The sequence below is a fragment of the Phyllostomus hastatus genome, unplaced genomic scaffold, assembly GCF_019186645.2.
Source record: "Phyllostomus hastatus isolate PE091 unplaced genomic scaffold, TTU_PhHast_1.1 phas_contig_524, whole genome shotgun sequence".
Lineage (NCBI taxonomy): Eukaryota > Metazoa > Chordata > Mammalia > Chiroptera > Phyllostomidae > Phyllostomus > Phyllostomus hastatus.
Genome location: NW_025333900.1, coordinates 7,266,977 through 7,283,599, shown reverse-complemented (window position 1 = coordinate 7,283,599; position 16,623 = coordinate 7,266,977).

Here is a 16,623-nt window from a genome sequence, read left to right as displayed (position 1 = left end):
TTTCAACACATGAGGGATGCTTCAAGAGATATTATTAATTGATTTTTTATCAAAGAACATTTTCTGTCTTTATGCCCACACTGGAAAAATGTCAGATGTCAATGTCTACTTGGTAGAAAGAAATTGATTCATGAATGTTCATAGCTCGGTAAAATATTTTCCCATAGATAATTTTTTAGGAAAATGCTCTTTTGATATAATGACTGCACATGAGACTCATTCTCTCTCGGGGAAAAAAAACCACCCCTACAACACACACCTCCCAGTGTGGGTTAGTGATGGGCTAATACAGATGCCCAGAACTGTATCCTTACCCAGAGCTGACACTCTTTTTATTCATCATACCTCAAGCATCAGATCACTAACCCACATACAGGATAAGACAACTGCCAAATTATTAGACTACAGAGAGATGCTCCTCAGACACCTGTCATGTTGATGAAAGCAGTGCAGCCCTCTGACCTTTGCCAGTTCAAGGTCGATAATGAGACAAGTGAGGCAGGAAGAGGAGCATGTACTGATTCCATTACCGTGTGCTGTGCTGGCTCAGGAGCACTGCCTCTCCTGTCAATTAGTGTGGGGAGACTGGGGATTGCTGATTACCGGAGAGGTGGCATAGTGAGGCGCAGTTACCTTTACCACTGTACTCTGCCGCATTTTAATTAGCCCCAGCCCCTTGATGATTTCTTCAGTGCTTCGTTATTGCCACCTTCAAAAAACTCAAGTAAGGCTTTTACATTTTCACATTTCACATCATTAATTGGAAGAAACATTAACATGGAGTTTGATGACACTGAACTCTGGGTAGAGGCTTTGTGGGGCTTCTTAGAACAACACAGTCATGAGATGCTCAGAGCTGTGTGTATCAGGACCAGTCAGAGAACCACAAGGAGAGGGTCTCTGTTTCTGGTGGGGCTGCAGTGGGGAATCAAAATAAACTTGTGCTGGTGGCTGCACACACTGGCGTGTCCATGTAAGAGTCTGTACTCTTACAGATTAAAAAGAAAAAAAGCTGTAAACAAGCAAACTTTGGATCCACAAATAAAGGAATTTAAGGAAGGAATCTAAAAAGGGAAAGGTCTTCATATTTTTTGTACTTCTTTCTTATCAAGAGGAATTGTTTAAACCTTTCCCAAATCATTCCATCCAGAAATACCTAGCAGAAAAGAGCTCAAAATCACCAGCAGACTTTTGTTCTCATAAACCAACATCACAGTTCCCCCAGAGTAGTGGTTTTCTAACTTGAACAAACATCAGGATCACCTGGAGGGTTGTGAAAACACAGGTGGCTGGGCTTGCACTTCTCCTCCAAGTTTTTGACTCAGTAGGTTTGGGATGGGCTAGGATTTGCATGTCTAGCAATTTCTCAGATGACACTGATACTGCTAATGGAGTGAAGGGACCATACTTCGAAAACCACTTTTCCAGAGTCAGCTACCCAAATGTAGGTAGAATCCCTAAAGGAAATAACTAGTCCTTCCTTTTTAAAACAAAATGGTGTACATGATTGCCTTAATAAGTTATTTAAAAGTTAGCATGAAACTTTTAATGAATTCACATCATTATTTTATTTATTCACATTAATTGAAATATTTGTTTTGTTTCAGTGAAATTCATTAGTGCAAGAATGCTTTAAATAGTTCATTTTCTAAAATGAAAGGGCATCTTCTGCTTAGGACATGTCTCCTTAATACCATCCTCTTACCCTAAGAAATTTTGTCTTTATTTATAGAGGATAAAGGATAATTAGCCATACACTGAGCCATAGGAACAATGACCTGGTAATTACCTGAAGTAGATAAATACATGTGTGTGGTTATGTCACAGACTATTTGGGTATTCTAGTCCTTGATTTATCTAAAAAGTGTTCTAAGCTAAATATATATTAGCACTATGACTTGTTTTAATATATTTTGGTTACTCATCTGCAAAATGTGGAAATCCACTTAAAGATCTTGGTTCCCTCTAGCTTTAAGATTTCATGACATGGAATCCTATTTTCTACTTGAGTCAACATGTTTAGTGCCTGGTATGACATTCAGATTAGAAGCTTTTTTAAATTCTGAGCTCGGTATCTTTAGCAATTTTTTTTTTTAATCTGGATCAGCACCAAATTGAAAACACCTCTTCACTCACACCTCCTCAGTGTTCCTGCACTTCACATTCCAAAATATCTACCAACCCAGCTACTCCTAGGTAATGCACAAAAATGGTCATGTTCAGTACCACAGGAAGATCGAGTCTTTTCAGAAATCATTCCTGTGGCAGAAACTGCCCATTGAAATCCTTGGAAAGAGCACTAAGAGGTCATTAAATCCAATGTCAACTGAAAAATCACTTGAAATTCACAGATACTTTTTCCTTCTACTTTATTTTAACCTAAATTGGGATATCCAATGCTACCTATTAAATGGCCTAGTATTCTGAAACTAGTGAACTCTAAATTCCTCTTTATAACATCAAATTTGTTGAGAGCTTCCAATTAATTTTGAAGGTCATGCTAATTACATAAGAAAGACTGTTGGTCAAAGACTGGTGGTACTAAGTCTGGGTTATACATTTTTTAAAATGAGAGTGTAAAATTCTTGAGTGCTAGAGTCACACATATTTTACATGGCTCCCAGAAATAGATCTACTGACTTTTCATGTCTCATACATCCAAAATCTCACAGCCCAAGTTTTCATTTTCACCATGTATTTGGTAGCTTCTGTATCAGGCCCAAGTAATTTTATTGTTTCCTTCAGGCTTTCAGAGTAAGGGTCTCTATACCCTTCATACAAACCCAGGGAAGATAGTTAAGTCTTCACAAATCACATCGAGACTACCTTGCCCACACATAAGCAATAATGAAAGGAGTTTATAAATGAAAGTGTTTTTAACCACCTACTTTCTGAAAGATCACATTCCTCTAGGAAGGTAGCTGTAGAAGAAGAAAAAAGATGGAAAAGGGAGGGGTGTGTGTGTGTGTGTGTGTGTGTGTGTGTGTGTGTGTGGTAGGACCAGACTGCCCTCTGGTGTACGTCATTTATTTCTTTATTCTGTTAAGATACCACAAAGGAGAAAGATACCAGGAAAGAAAAGATAAATTAGAAAATGAAAAAAAGAAGAAAAATAGGGAAAAGAAAGAATATAGAAAAGAATGAAGTTGAAGAAGGAAGTGAGTTAGAAAACACTGGAGAAAGAGAACCAGGGAAATCAATAATGATGTTAAGGTTAAGAAAAGGAAAGAACAGTGTGGATTACAAGAAAAGCAAAGAACAAAAATTTATGTCACACCTTACTATTTGATTAATCCCAGATTTATGGAGAAATAAAAATATAAATAAATGCTAAATATATAAAGCATGTTAAGTTTTTTTTTCTTTTTCAAAATGTCTGCTTTATACATTTAAACTATGCTTCAACAGCAGCTTTTAGACCAAAGAATTAGGGTAACATTTTGTGAAACTTAACTGAGATAAAAGTTTAGAACAAAAGAATTAGGGTAACATTTTGTGAAACTTAACTGAGATAAAAGTTTAGAAGTGGAAAATTGCTTTTTCTTGTACCTTTAAGTTGCACATAAATACCAGCAGAATATACATTTGACAGACACACAGTGCTGGGTCCACTACATATTTACCACAAATGGGGGTGGGTTGGAGGTGGAGGCGGGGAACTGTATTATTTTTGTTTTGTTTTGTTTTGTTTTTGACACATTGAATTTGCTCCGAGATTTTCTAACAGTTTAGATGTCTTTCATAGGAAAATAACAGGTTAAAGTATTGTAAGATTTAGGATGAACAGGCTTTTGTGAATCTGGTTTATTACATAAATACAATGGCAGAATTTGGCTGAAGTCTTAATAACAATTCTCACTGTTCTCCCATGCATCTCATCACCAAATTATGAACATGTACCATTAATGTCATATGAGAGGAAAGAGAAATTCAGAGGAAGCTCGCAGCACCATCGTCACAACTATAATCCTACATTTCCCCAAAATATCAGCAACAGGAGCCATCATATGTCTGTGTGGGGATGGACATGAAACTTTCACTGCCTACCCTTGTGCAAGCGTTTCCAGGGCCCAGGAGAGTGGCTCTGAAGCCCAGCCCCTGACCTGTTCTCTGTACCAACCTATACCAGCTCAGTGCCTTCTAAGCACTGATTATCACCCACTCCTCACCATGGAAGCAAACACAGTGGCCTCCACTTTATTGGGTTCACAATCACTATCTGCTACAAAACTAAGCCCACTTAAATAGTTAGCCAAGGGCATGCTTTGAAAAGAGGCAAAATTACCTAGGTTCACTGAAAGCTTTCAAGACATCTTCGTGTGTACAACTGAACTAAAGCCAACCAATGGAGAAGGAAGCACATACACATCCAGCTGTGGCAGAAATCACAGGCATAGATGCAACAGAAGAAGAAGAAGGCAATTATCAGAGTTCTTATGTTATGGACAGATCGCTTCCTTCTATCCCAGGAAGGTCAGCCAAAGAGACCACAGGAGTGTCTCCCTCTGTCTACAGATAAAATGAGGATGTGACCAGACATGTATCCTTCTCACAGTTACCCCTGGACACAGTGGCATCTCCTGGGTTCATTCTTGGCTGAGCTCCCGTTCATGGGTCTGAAGGGAAATTCAAGGGCAGTCAGGTTCAAGAAGACAGACAATCACACAGAGCAAGTAACTGACCTTTGGCTATTTAGACATTGTATTACTTTGAAACACTGAGCACACTGACTAGTTTGAGACTCTCATTAGTCACAAACCTAAACGTGCTGGCAATTAGAATGCATTAGTTTCTTAAGTGTCCAAATTCTAGGAAACATGTCCTGCATTCTCTTGGTCTACACAAGTTACATAATAATATGACTCTCTTTTTATTCCTCCTCTCCTCTCTCTCAATTTATTCACTACCGTCATATATTTCCATATTGAAAAGTAAAACCTAATTATCCTCACTAAGAATCTTCATTTTGCTTAAGCATGAGAAAATGAGCTTCCTGCTCTGCCAGAAGCAGCCCCTGATCAAAACAACGCATCTCTCCCTATTGGAAAATAGGATATGTTACATTCAGGGGGCCAGACAGTAGGAAAGATGGTTCCACATGGTGAAGCAGAAATTCCAAATATCACTAATGAAAAGAGTTTCAAACTTTAGCATCACAAATGTTTAATATACAGGGTGACATCCATTTTCCATATTAAAAAAGTTTTAACCTGGAAAATTATTATTAGAAAAGTCAGCTTTGCAAGGGAGGCATTATTGAGTACAAATGTGTTTACACCAGGAGGTAAGTCACCAGCTTCGTAACCAGACTCCAACAAAAAATTTTTTTCAGATATTTTCTTCAGAGAAATTACAAACTTATCAAAACCAAAAATGTGGAGTGTTTTCTTTCTCACTAAGCTAAAGGTGTTAGTCTTACCAAATGCCTAAAATCAATTTGTGATTACAAATTGGACATTAGCAAAAATATTTTAAAGTATGAAGATAATGCATGTAAGTGTTATCTTTGTTTAGCAGTAATTTGGGGTGTTCACAAATAATAATGCTAACTGTTGACATTTGTTACTAAGTGTAATGAGTAGAACACCTACCTCTCTAAACATAATTCATGCTGCTAATGCCACAGGATGACCAATCTCCTCAATTTTAAACTATTTATAATACAAACTTCATGCTTTCAGCAATTTCAGAAAATCAGGAATGATCTGAGTTTTTGAAAATTATATCCCGTTTAACGTAAATCTAGAAAATGGAGATTCTATCAGTAAAGTTAGTTAAAAGAGCAGTTCTATAACTAGATTAATTTGTGTGATTATTTATAAGATTAATTTTACTTGAGGCTCATAATTATTTACTTAGTAATCATTAGCCTAAGTTCACAGCTAGTGGCTCTACAGTTTCTTTTTCATTCAGAAAATATTTACTGACTCTTACACGTTAAGAATACAACACTGTTATTCCTAAATAATATTTTTTAGGTGCTGAAAAAGAGAAAGACAATATTAACATAGTTTTATAAATGTTCTGACCATCTTTTACAGTAGCACAATAAAAGGTTACCTAATCAAACTTCAAAGAGCAGGAAGGCTTCCTGGAGGAGGTGATATCTAAATGGAGTTTTTATTAATAATGGTAATAATAACAATGCTTTCTAAATGTTTCACATGTATTTTTTTTTTCATTTCACTTTTACAGCAGCCCTGTGATAGGTGTACTAACATTACTCCATTTTATAGTAAAAAGACAGGGGCAGAAGCAGTTAAAGGAGTTAAGTTACTTGCCAAAGACAGTACAGAGAGGAAGTGGAAGCTTCCAGTTATAAATCTAGACTAGCCTTGAAGTCCATTCTTAATTATCCATTATGATGAACTCTTTCCTATTTCAAGCAGAGGGGAGAATGAGTTAAACATTTCTGAGGTCTAGGAAAACAATAAGCCTTCAGAGACCTGCAAACGTATCATTATAGTTAAAGCATAGAGTATAAGATGGGTAATGAGCACCTAAAATCAATCTAAATTTATCAAAGAATTGCACCCTATTGGTTCAGGTGAGTGTACTAGTCAGAAAAGTCTAGGCTGTGCTGCAGTAACAACATAGCTCCAATACCTCATTAGCTAAAACAACAAATGTTTATTTCTTCATATGACACATCCAATTTGAGGAGCTCTGCTTATAAGAGCCACTCAGGGACCAAGCGTAATGTGGGTGCCACCTTAACTCTTGGCTTCCAGAACTGTTCCGGCAGGAAAGAGGATTGTAGAGTCAAGCCTCAGCAATTAAGTGCTTTGGCCCAGAAGTGATGTGTGTCACTTTCACTCATATCTCACTGTCCAACAATAGTTACATAATCAGGCCTAATTTTAAGAAGGCAGGAGTTCACTCCCCCTTGTACTTTGAAGTTGAGCAATACTGGATATTAGTAATTATGAATAATGCATACCATAATGATATTTTCCAGTATTGAAAGGTATGTAGCACATAAAAATATGAAATCTATACAATCAGGTTAGAATCCTAGCTCCACAACTCATTAGTTTGTTTTATTCTGATTAGATACTTAACCCTGAAAATTGCATTTTGATTTTCTTAAATATAGGGGCATTAACCTTTCAAGACTGTTGTGAGTTTTAAATTAAATCATGTATAAAACACCTAAGTGCTTATGGAGTAGTAGAACCCTAGGAAATGATGGTTTTATTTTGAATTGGTTAAGAATTTGCAACTTAGAAAAAGTCAAGAGCAGATTTCACACACACACACAAACGATTGTAATAAAATAGTTGGTTAGAGTGATTATCCTAGGTTACATAATAAAATATTCAGTGAAGCAGAAGGAAATTAGAATTAATATGCCATAAACAAGGAATTCTTTACCTTGTTTCTTTCCTATATTAGTTTTTTTTACTTCTGCATAACAAATTACCACCGACCAAGTGGTTTAAAACAGTTCCCATGCATTGGCTCTCAGTTCTGTAAATCAGAAGTCCAGGCAGGGTTCATCTGGGTTCTCTGACCAGTTCCTCACCAGGCTAAAATCAAGGTGTGGCCCAGGCTGCATTTCTATACGGAGCTCGGGTCTTCCTCCAATCTTACATAGTTATTGCAGAATTCACTTCCTTCCAGCTATGAGACAGAGGTCCCTGCTCCTTGCTGGCTGCCAGTCAAGAGCTACTCTCAGTTCTTTAGAAGCTGTTCACGGGTCCTTGCTACATAGCCTCCAAAGGCAGCTCACAGCATGAATGTTTGCTTTCTTCCAGGACAGTGGGAACACTGCTCTCTGACTGACTCCTTTCTCATGATTGCCAGAAAAACCAAGGGATCGTCTGATTAGCTCATGGCCACCCCAGATCATCTCCCTTTTGCAATATAATACAACATAATCATTGGAGTTTTATCTCTTGTTCAGAGGTCCCACCCACATTCAACAGGAAAGGATTATATAAAAGGGTCATTGGCAATCACCTTATATTGTAATTCTGCCTACCACATTTCCTCACAGTTCTTACATATTCAGCACAGTAGTCTCAACATGTGGTTCATGCAGGTGGACTATAGGAGGCATCGATGGAATATTAAACACAATCCTTAGTGCCAGCCAGTTTAAGATGACCAATATGACACATACAATCCTTTATGACAACTAACATAAATAATTTATTTCTTTCATTTGGAAACCCATTCCTTAGGGAAATCTTCATGTTTTTGTTATAAGACAATCCTCCATGTGTCATGCATTTCTGCACATCTTGCAAGCAGAGATATATATTACCTTTGTTCTAGACTATCTTTGAAAGGATATTTATAGAGCAAACAATCTTAGAAAATAGAAGTTGTGTCTCTCTCCAGAGGAAAGAGTATGCATGCTTACCACCATGCCTAATAAAAACAATATCTCCTTCCAAAGCAAAGGGCAGACATGCTTACTGCCCAGTATAAAAGATTCAGATTTCCAGTTAATACATGTCTCGTGGAACACAGCTCGCTGTATATGAGAGATTCATCTGGATCCATCTGCTTCATCCCTGTGGAACATGGAGCAAAGGGAAATTGACTGATCAGTCTGGCTACTGTTATTGCTGTGACCCAGGTGTCTCGTACCTTCTGCCAGCACCCATAAAATTGTAGCAAGCTAACATATTAGTGAGAACAGAGTAAAATCAGACTTTTCATGGTTCTTGGCAATATCCAATGTTTTATAAGAGAATATAAGGAATGGACATTGGGGGGGGGAACCTATACTCAGAAGAAAAATGATGACTATGTTTATTTATTAAAAATTAAATGTGCATATTTTCCCCCTTAGGTGATAAGTGTTATGGCAGGATGCACTTGAAAATATCTTGATTGATAGACAAGTTGAGTGGTTTAAATGGCATGATGGCATCATTTTTGTTATTAAGGAGGAAAATCATTAATCTTGCATGAATATTTTCAATATATGTTCATTTTTTCTTTAGTACTATTAATATCGATCATATATTATCTATATTTGTATAAAATAATTTTAAACAGATTTTTAAATTTCTACAATGTACTACAAATGTTGCAATTCCAAGTTAGTTCCAATTTTTTCAAAAAGGCAAAACACTTGTAATCACAGATCTCACTTTTAACAAAATATGCAACTCACTTTGTGCAAGAAACCATTCCACTATGACCAGAGGTTACAGAACACCCCAGGTTGATACACATTTTTTTTCCATAGTTGTTTTTAAAAACAAATAAAATGAAGGAAATTCTTGTAAAAGTCTGATTCATAACCAAACTTTCTCTCCACCTCTATTCATTAGTTCTGCTACTGAATATTGAAACACATACACCCCTAGATTTCTGTAGAGAAAAGAAAATGTATTAAGAAGCAGGGGTGTTTTTTGAGAATTCACTGAAATATAACCTCAGATCCAGACTGATAGATATTGCCATATATCAATATTTTTTACAGACATTTATTGCTTATTTTCTAGCACCAAATTAACATTTTCAATGGTGCAAAAAATGCCCTGGCTTCTGGCTCTACAGCAAACAGTCAGCTTCTAGAACCAGAAAGACCTACTCTGTTACCCTGCCCCAGATTCCTTACTCTTGAACAATTTACTAGTTCTTTGGGGTTTTTTAAATTTATTTATTTCAGTTGTGGATATAGTGTTAAATCCCTGTACATGTTGGGTTTTGGTGCAGGATGTCAACCAGTTAAAGAGTCAGATTTTCTATTTCAGTTGGTTCAAATTAAATTAATAAAAACCCTTTTCCACAGCAGGCATCCACTTACCATCGGATTTGCCTCACCACAAACCAAAAATCTGTAGCTTCATTCAAAATTAAATCAGAAGGCATGTGAAAAGATTCCCTTCAAACATGAACATTCATGGGGCATAGTTCACAAAGAGTTCAGTTTTCAGAAAGAGCAAGCACTGAGTCATAATCTCACAGGTTAGAGCATTTCATGTTTTCTCCTGTTACTCAGGTTTTCTTTCGGAAACTGGCTGACTGTGTCAGACATTGATCCTTTTCACAACAGTATCTGCTCTATATCAGAGCAGCCGGGAGATAGGTGTCATTCTTTGCCCTTTTTTTAATTTAATTTGGAACCACAATACAAAAAAAAACAAAAAACAAAAACAGAAGTCTGATGTAAAACAGATAAGAGAATGTGTGACATATGAGCCATTCTAAAAACCACAGGTTCGAAAACTTATTATATGAATTAGGTTTTGGAACTTAGAAAGTAAGTTTTAATTCCATTTTGTGAATGTAAAATAATAGATATTTAAAGATAGAGATACACATGGCCATATTCAAATTCATTATAAAACATGTTGAAACTTTGAAAACTACAGAAAGTTATTGAAATCATCTAGTATCATACCACCCATAATAATCCCTATGAACATTTTAGTGTAATTTCACCCAATATTTTTTCTAAATATGTAACACACATATATGAACTAGAAACTGAAATATTGCTTTTTGTCAGTTTCCTGTGACATAAATATTGTTGAAAGGTGTGCTAAGAATGTACATGTTGGATATGGTATGAGACAGTCAATGTGGCCACATGAGGAAATAAAAATGAGGCTTGGAAAGAAGTTTTTATAGTCACAAGTCCCAGAGAACGGGTCTTTATGTTCCATGCAGGGCCACAGGGGAAGCACCAGGTTTTGGTCAGGAGGCAGAAGATGGACGCCAGCCTTTACTGAGGTTCCTACAGGAAATAAAGAGCAGGGCAGGGTAGACAGCTTAGAATGGCTAGTTGAAATGGTTCTGGTGGGCTTTGGGGCATAGAGGTGGTCTTTAGTTTCCCAGTACCTGGCCCTAGGTTGATTTAGGGCACAGAAAATACTGGTTTGGTGTTTGATAATTTGATAAAGAAGTGGTAGGGGAACATGGAGCTTGGGATTGGTTGGTTTGTTTATGAAAAATATGCTCTAGACAGAGCCCTTCGTTACCTTTAAGAATGGGCTCTTAGCTTGCCCTGGCCAGGCAGTCTCTCCCCTGTCAGCAAAGCCACAAAATCCAGAGCATGAAGAATACAGAAAATAAAAATATATAGTTAATATAATGGGCCCTGTGATAAATAGGTGCCAAACAGACAAATATAGATTCTAAGAAAACAGAGAACAAAAGTCATGATTTTGTCATGACTGCCTAGTAACTCCTCACAGGACTCTCCCACAATTTACACAGTAATTCTGCTATTATTAGATGGTAATCCTTTTTATAAATTTGGCATTTTAAATAACTTGACAGTGAATGGACAGAAAAGAAAATACAAGAAAAAGATGGAGTACTTATATTTTCTTTAAAGTGTTATATATAAATATATAATTTTTAGAATCTATTGAGATATCCACTAAGCTTTTTCTTCCCCCTTTCAATAAGTTTTCTATATTAAAAGTTTAAAAATGCTAAGTCATGCTTTCATCCTTCAAATACAACTTAACTAATATTAATTTTAATGGATATAAGTAAAGTTATGCCTAATTCCAGTTTGCTTGTGTTTGCCTAATATATCTTTTCCCATTTTTCTATTTAAATCACTTATAATTATTTGGTTTTAAGTATCTCTTTTAAATAGAGCTTAGTTAAAAATCTAATCTGAGCACCGTTTTATAACAAATATACATATATTGCCATTCCTGAGATAGTTAGTTTTATAGGTAACATCATGGTTTATGTTAGTTTACCTTTGATGTTAACAATCTTGCCACATTATCGCTTAATTTGCCCCGCCCCCAGACACCCAACTTATTGTAATTTTCCTAGTGGTTAAGTTAGGATATTAAAACTATTTCTAAACCACTATTCTTGAGTGATAAAGAAGGAATCTATTAATATCCTACAAGGCAAAATAAGAAATTCAGCATACAGTTACACCTCAGCCAATGGTGACTTCCATAAGCAAGAATTGTTAATTTTTGTTCATGATATATTTACTTATTATTAAGTATCTTCTATTTCAATAATTATTTTTTACACTGATTCTAATTTTTTACTAACAATCTAATTCCTAATATTTTACTAATATTGGACATGTGGTATGAGAATCTTTGTTTATATTCTCTTGTTATTTGCCCCAGATATATTTGGTGAGTATATACATTCACTGCAATCATCAAAAAACTTGTAAGATTTTTTCCCTTTATATTTAAAATATGTTACAAGAACAAGGTCTCTGTACATGATGTAAATATTACTGATAAGATATAATGATTGAAATGGTATTGTTTTCATTTTTAAAGAGATTTTAGATCAATCTGGTCCACAAAAATGCTATAAAATACAGTTTATATGTTTTTATCATTATGATTATTTGGTAGATGTCAATGGATGATCATTAACTAAAGATATGATCTCTCCACATACTTCCTTCTGGGTAGGGGGAGGGAAAGTGTAGGCCTGAGTGGGAGACAGAAAGGGAAGAAGGATGGAGGGAAGAGGGAAGGCAGGGAAGAAGAAAGGCAAAAAATTTTGTAGCTTCAGTGTGAACTCTAGTGAATAACTTGAAGTTGGGATCTCAGAATAAAGCAGTTGGCTTTAAATTGACACTGGGAGGAGCAGGAGAATTTCAGGGCTAATCAATAACTATGAAATATTTAGTCAATATAAAACCAAAAACTTTCTTCTTAAGAAACAATAAAACTGTACTTGAACAACAATTAAAATTTAAAAAAAAATAATATTCTAAGTCAAAAATAAAAAACAGAAACAATACTGCTTGTCCTGGCCAGGTGGCTCAGTTGGTTGGAGCATCGTGCCATACACCAAAGAGCTACAGGTTCAGTTCCCAGACAGGGCACATATCTAGGTTGTAGGTTAGATCCTCAGTGAGGGTGTGTATAGGAGGTGACCCATCAATGTTTCTTTCTCTCTCTCTCCCTCTCTCTCTGTCAAATCAATAAAGACATAACTTGGGTGGAGATTAAAAAAATTTTTTAATGAAACAACAGTGCTTGGAACAGCTTCATTGAATGATATTAAAAGACAAATATCACTGAATATCACTGAAAAAAAATTGGGTTTTTTAAAGAATCAAAATACTCAACAAACAGTACCAAAAATCTTATTATAATATAATGAAAGTCACCATGGACAGCTGCTTCTGCCATAGAAACTAGAAAGAAGACAGAAAAAAGAATATACCAAAGAATACATGAGACAAGTATCAAGATTAGATGGGACAAATATCAAAAGGACAGATTTGAACTCAACAATATTTGCATTTTTATGTAAATGTACTAAATAGTCCAAGTAAAGACAAATATTGTCAAACTAGATTCCAAAATATGACCCACTGTATTTTTAAATAAAAAACACATTATTAAATATTCATCAAGGAGATGAGCCATGTAGGTTGATAGTAAGGAAATGGAAAAAAAAAAGATATGCCATGCAATCAATAATCATAAAGTATTGCTATATTATTATCAAGAAAAGAAGACCTCACGACAAGAAATAATGCCAAAAGTCAAAGTGAGAAGGACATAACAATGCAAAGTGTAAGTGCATCTAACAACATGACTTCAAAATATTGTTGAACAGGGGCTCTAAAACCTGGTTTCTGACACCTGATTCTGTTAGGAAACATCAAATACTCAATGTGAGAGTCTCTCACCAGCAGATTTTTATTAGTATTAACATTTTTCTTAGCATAAAATATTCCTAGAAAGGAGCCTTACCCATCATTAATAATGATAAACACAGTAACTACAATAACTGCTACTGGTGTTCGCATGCTTCCCATCTTCTAGGAAATATGCCAAGAAGTTACCTACATTTTCCACAAATATATTATTTTTCCTATTTCAGAGATAAGAAAACTAAAGATTATAAAGAGGTTAAAGGATTTTCAAATGGTAATATTATTAGCAAATGACTAGTCTAAGATTTGAATTTCTTAACTACTCATATTGACATTTTAAAGTGAATTACTCAACTGAGCCATAGGTTTTCTCTTTCTAATAACTAATTAAATAAATAATTCTGTCATTTGATTTGAGATGGAGAAAAAGAGAAAAGTTAAGTTGAAGAATGGGAACTTTGGGAGAGAGGAAGTTAAATGAAAGAATAGTAGAGGATATGTGTAAAGTCCATGAATTCCTAGGAATAGGGGGAATCGAATCATGATGGGAGAAAATCACAAAGATATATAAATTTTCTTTTGTGTCAGCATTCTCAACATTTATTTAGCAACCAATTGGCACAGTAAAAGCACCTTTGGTTGTTGATTACTGCCTAAGATTTCCCTTGAATTGTATCACCACTGTATGACATTAAAAAAAGAAAATGAAACCCTCACTTAACCCTGAAATATAGAGAGAACTGTAGTTGGTTGGGTAAATGGACACATGCATTTAATATCACTGAAATGAAAAAAATAGGATAAAATTGTTAAAAAATCCTCATGGACAAAGTGAATGGGAGGGGATGATAGCAAACTAGAAATATCAACTAATTTTTGGAAGATGGAATGAGGACACAGGAGTAATAGTTTACTTAAATCAGAGCAAAAGGAACACAAACTTATGGGCCCCAAGAAGGCAATAGCAATAAGAGGCAAATTGGTTCATCCCTAAAGAAACTTTAAAAGGTTCAAGAATTAGAAAATAAGGTATTACACAACATGACAGTTATTTTGGAAGTGAGAAAAGGAAAACTGACTTTTAAAATATGCATAATAAACAGTTAAACACTGAGGGTCAGTCTTCTGCTTCAAACTTCCAAGTAACTATCCATTTTCTATTCTCATAAGAGAATAAGTATCCTTCTCTTAATGAAATCAAACCAGAAATGCTCCACCTTGAAGACATCAGGCCAAGTGAAAATAAGAATAAAATATCAGCCCTCCAGTCAAGATGGAGGCATGCATAAACATGCTTCGCCTTCTCATGCAACCACAGAAAGAATTACAAGTATACCTCAAAACAAATAACACCCAGAACCATCAGAAAATAGAGCTGTGTGGAAGTCCGACACTCAAAGAGTTAAAAAAAAGCCACATCCAGATCCAGATTGCAGAGTGCGGTACAGAGACAGGCAGAGAGGTACTGAGTCATGGTGTGGCACAGACAGGAATTGACAGTGGAATAGGAGGCCCCAAATTCACATGTCGAGGATAAAAATCAGGGGGGATACATTGAGAGCAAGTGATCACAGCCCCAGGCCAGACTACATAGTCCAGGCTTCTAGCACCAGGAAAATAAATCCCTATAACTTCTGGCTATAAAAACCACTGGGGGTTGTGGCAGCTGAAGACTGCCAGATTTTCAGGAGGGCCCCATTTAAAGGGCCCACACAGACTTAGAACATATGGAGACCACCCGTTCTGGGATTCAGCACCAGGGCAACAGCTGGAAGGGCACCAGTTGCATATAGAGAGTAAGTGAAGTGACTGGAAACAGGGTGAGTGCCAGGCAAACCTCCAGAATCCAGGCAGTGGTGTTGGCCCCTCTCTGAGTCCTCCCCCAACACAGAGTCACAGAGCAGTGAAACAGGTTGCCCCACCCTGTCCTGGTGATTACCTAAGGCTTCATCCCAAACAATTTACAAGTCCCTTTCTATAACAGGCCACACTACTAAGACAGGCAGTCAAAGCAGCTCTACCTAGTATACAGAAACAAACACAGAGAGGCTGCCAAATTGAGGAGACAAAGAAATATGGCCCAAATGAAAGAAGAGAACAAAACCCTAGAAAAAGGACTAAACAAAATGGAGATAACCAACCTGTCAGGTTCAGAGTTCAAACCACTGGTGATCAGGATACTCAAATAACTCATTATGCTGTACAGCAACAGCATAAAAAAGACCCAGGTAGAAATGAAGTTTACATTAACTGAAATAAAGAAAAATCTTCAGGAACCAACAGTGAAGGGAATGAAGCTGAGATTCAAATCCACGATTTGGAATATAAGGAAGAAAAAAAGCAATCAGGTCAGCAAGAAAAAAAAAGAATTAAAAAAAAAGAGGATAATATAAGGAGCCTCTGTGACATCTCCAAACATGCCAACATCCAAATTGTAGGGATGCCAGAAGGAAAAGTGGAGGAACAAGAAATTGAAAACTTATTTGAAAAAATAATGAAAGAAAACTTCCCTAATTTGGTGAAGGAAATAGACATACAAGTCCAGGAAGCACAGAGAATTCCAAACAAGTTGGACCCAAATAGGGCCACACCAAGACACATCAGAATTAAAATGACAAACATTAAATATAAAGAGAAAATCTTCAAAGCAGCAAGAGAAATGTAGAGGGTTACTTACAAAGGAGTTCCCATTAGACTATCAGCCGATTTCTCAAAAGAAACTTTGCAGGCAAGAAGGGGCTGGCAAGAAGTATCCAAAGTGATGAAAAGCAAGAACCTACAACTTAGATTACTCTATCCAGCCATGCTATTATTTAGAATAGAAGTGCAGATAAAGTGCTTCCCAGACAAGGTAAAGCTAAAGAAGTTTATCATCACCAAGCCATTATTATGAGAAATGTTAAAGGGACTTATTTAAGAAAAAGAAGATTAAAACTATGAACATTAAAAGGGCAACAAATTCACAACTATCAACAACTGAATCTAAAAAAACAAACTAAGCAAACAAGCAGAACAGAAACAGAATTATAGATATGGAGATCATT